The sequence below is a fragment of the Lipotes vexillifer genome, unplaced genomic scaffold, assembly GCF_000442215.2.
Source record: "Lipotes vexillifer unplaced genomic scaffold, Lipotes_vexillifer_v1.1 scaffold856, whole genome shotgun sequence".
Lineage (NCBI taxonomy): Eukaryota > Metazoa > Chordata > Mammalia > Artiodactyla > Lipotidae > Lipotes > Lipotes vexillifer.
In genome coordinates this window covers 20,959-24,205 of record NW_006786323.1, presented here as the reverse complement: position 1 = coordinate 24,205, position 3,247 = coordinate 20,959, and positions in this window count along the sequence as shown.

The window sequence follows — 3,247 nt, the reverse complement described above, 5'->3', positions numbered from 1 at the left end:
TAAAAAGTGTTTTTCAAAAGAAATGAGTAAAACCCCTATCACAAATAATTACAACGCAACTAGAGATTATCATCCTAAGTGAAGTAAGTCAGAGAGACAAATACCATATGATATCACTTATATGTGGAATCTAAAATATGACACAAATGAACTTATCTATGAAACAGAAACAGAATCAGGGACATACAGAATAGACTGGTGGGACTTCCCTGGTGGCACAGTGGTTGAGAATCTGCCTGCCAGTGCAGGGGACACAGGTTTGATCCCTGGTCCAGGAAGATCCCATATGCTGTGGAGCAACTAAGCCCGTGCACCACAACTACTGAGCCTGCGCTCTAGAGCCCGCGTGCCACAACTACTGAAGCCCGCATGCCTAGAGCCCATGCTCCGCAACAAGAAAATCCACTGCAGTGAGAAGCCCGTGCACCGCAACGAAGAGTAGCCCCCGCTCGCGGCAACTGGAGAAAGCCCGAGAGCAGCAACGAAAACCCAACTCAGCCAAAAATAAATAAAATTAAATATTAAAAAAAAAAGACCAGTGGTTGCCAAGGGGGAAGGTGGAGTAGGAGAGGGATGGATTGGGAGTTTGGGATTAGCAGATGCAAGCTAGTATATATAAAATGGATAAACAACAAGGTCCTACTGTATAGCACAGGGAACTATATTCAATATCCTATGATAAACCATAATGGAAAAGAATATGAAAAAGAATGTATATATATGTATAACTGAGTCACTTTGCTGCACAGCAGAAATTAACACAACATTATAATTCAACTATACTTCAATAAAAAAACAAAACAATTACATAAATCACCCCTTATGTTTATACACAATTAAAGTTAATAGAGTATCTTTCCATACTTTATTCTGACTTCATAAGAATTCCGTGAGATGATTATCTTTATTTTAGCAAATAGTAGAAGTAAGAGTAATAGTTGTTTATAGTTCAGGAAACTAAGGCTCAGGGACAACAAGGCTTGTCAGTGTCGTGTAGTGAGAATTCAGGGCCAAAGCTCTTGCTATGAGCAGGAAAGGAGAAGTGCCCTAAAACCAGATGCATATGCTGCAAATCCAGAGACTGCTTCCATTACTCAATTCCTTGGTCTTTCCGATTATTATCATTATTTATTATTTCTTATTATTATTATTTTGGGTGGGAGGGGGTGGTTAGGGGCATTGTGTCCCACTTTTTCTGATGAAAAGTGCACACATTATTCTAATGCCACCATACACACGGAACTTTACATTCAAATTCAAGGGGACTCCCAATCCAGCTGACAGCCAGCTGTGGCCTCCAAGTAAGCCCTCCGGATCTGTACCTTGTTCTGCATGCCCAGTAACTGCAATGAACTGAACCAAGAGCCAGCCTAGAGATTCCCTTCCTATAAACACATCCTAAAACACTGCTTTCATTAAGGCACTCCCCTGGCACAAAACTCTTACAGTTTTCCATGATCCCAAATGCAGACATTCTAACTCCTTCCATAAATTGGACCCCAACCTAACGTTTAAACTTTATTTCCCACCCAGTACAGAGTTCTCTTCAGGCTCCCCCTCCAGCTCCCTCTCAAGGTCAGCACCCCATATGCATTCGTTCTCCTGGCCACCCTGTTTGGGTTGGTGTTCCCTAAGACAAGCTTTACACTTGATCACTCCTAGGGCTGCTCATGCTACCTCCCTGAACTGAAGTTCTGTGCACGGCCTGCTTAGCATTTACCAAAATTTGACTCATTCTGCGAGGTGTAAGGGAAACCCCACTACCCTGCAAAAAAAAAAGCCAAATCTGCTTCTACCACGGGCTGCTAAGAACAAAGTCTCTTCAAAGGTTTGAATCCTGGCCCTCTTCCACTGACCTATGTAACCTTAGGAAAGTCACTGAACCTCTCTGAGCCTCCATTTCTTCCATTAGGAACTAAAGAGAGTGACGGCCCCCTCCTCAGGGGACGGCTATAAGATCGATTAGCCAGGCCCTGGTGCACAGTGAGTACCCACATGGTGTCACCAGCATGAGCAAGCACAGCTCTGTGCCACTCCACAGACTCTCATATCCACTCAGGGGCAGGGGCGACACTCCATGTCCAGCGTCCTCAGTCACAGTGCAGGCCCCTGTGCAGAATGACCTCAGTCAGTCCTGACCCCTTAACTCTAGCATCAGCTAAAGTTATCTGAGCCCTCACCATGGGCCTTACTTGTATTCCTTCATGTAAATTTCACAACATGGTACAGCAGGTACCATCATGATCCCCATCCTACAGATGTGGCACCTGAGGCACAGAGAGGTCAGCTAATTAGCTCTGGCCACACAGCAAGTTAGTGGTGGTGGGGCTGGGCACTCTGTCTCCAGAATTTTCAGCTTCTTTCTCTCACATGGGCTGATCTCTCTCCCCAGACTGTGAGAACCCATGGCACAATAGCTGCGTCTGGAATCATGACACTCTCCACACTGCCTGAGGTAGGGCCTTGTAAACAGAGCAGCCAACAAAGGATTACTGACTGAAGCATATATAGGGACCAAAAAACATGGTAGCGAAATATTCACAAGAAAACTTTCTGTCCTCATTGCCAACTGCCAGAGAATAGCCATCATCTTTCTTCTCTCATGGACCTTTGTGAATAAATAAGCCACAAAATTGATGAAAATTGGAAATATGAGGCAGCATGGTATGGCCATTGGTAACATTATGTTTTTACCATCTCAGTTAATCCTCACAATAACCTGGTGAGGTAGTTACTATTGCTATCCTCATTTTACAGATGTGGAAATCACGATTAAGTGAGAATAAGCAACCTAACAGTTTAGCCAGCTAGCAAGCGTTGAGCAAAGCCAGGATTTAGATGCCAGCAATCTGGCTCCAGGGCCCCTGCTCCCATAAATCCGCTACATCGACTACGATTCATGGCTATTACTGCTTAGGATGAAGCTCCATTCAGTATTTAAGGTTTTCAAAGTGTGAAGTTAAGTAAAACTTTTAAATAAATACAACCATGACTGATGCCAAGGTACGGCAACATTTGTCAAGGGTTACATGGGTGACTAAAGTTGAGAAAACACAAATTCACTGTGGAAATCTGAGATGTGGAAGGACACACCTCCTGAGCTGTCACAGACCTCCTAGCTTGTCTAATGCAAATCATGATAAAAACCCTCATAGGTCTCTCATGTGGTAACTAATATGGAACCAAAATTGTGTAAAGGGTATCCAACCAAGAGAGGGAGAGGCCTGCTCAACTCACCAAGGGCCAA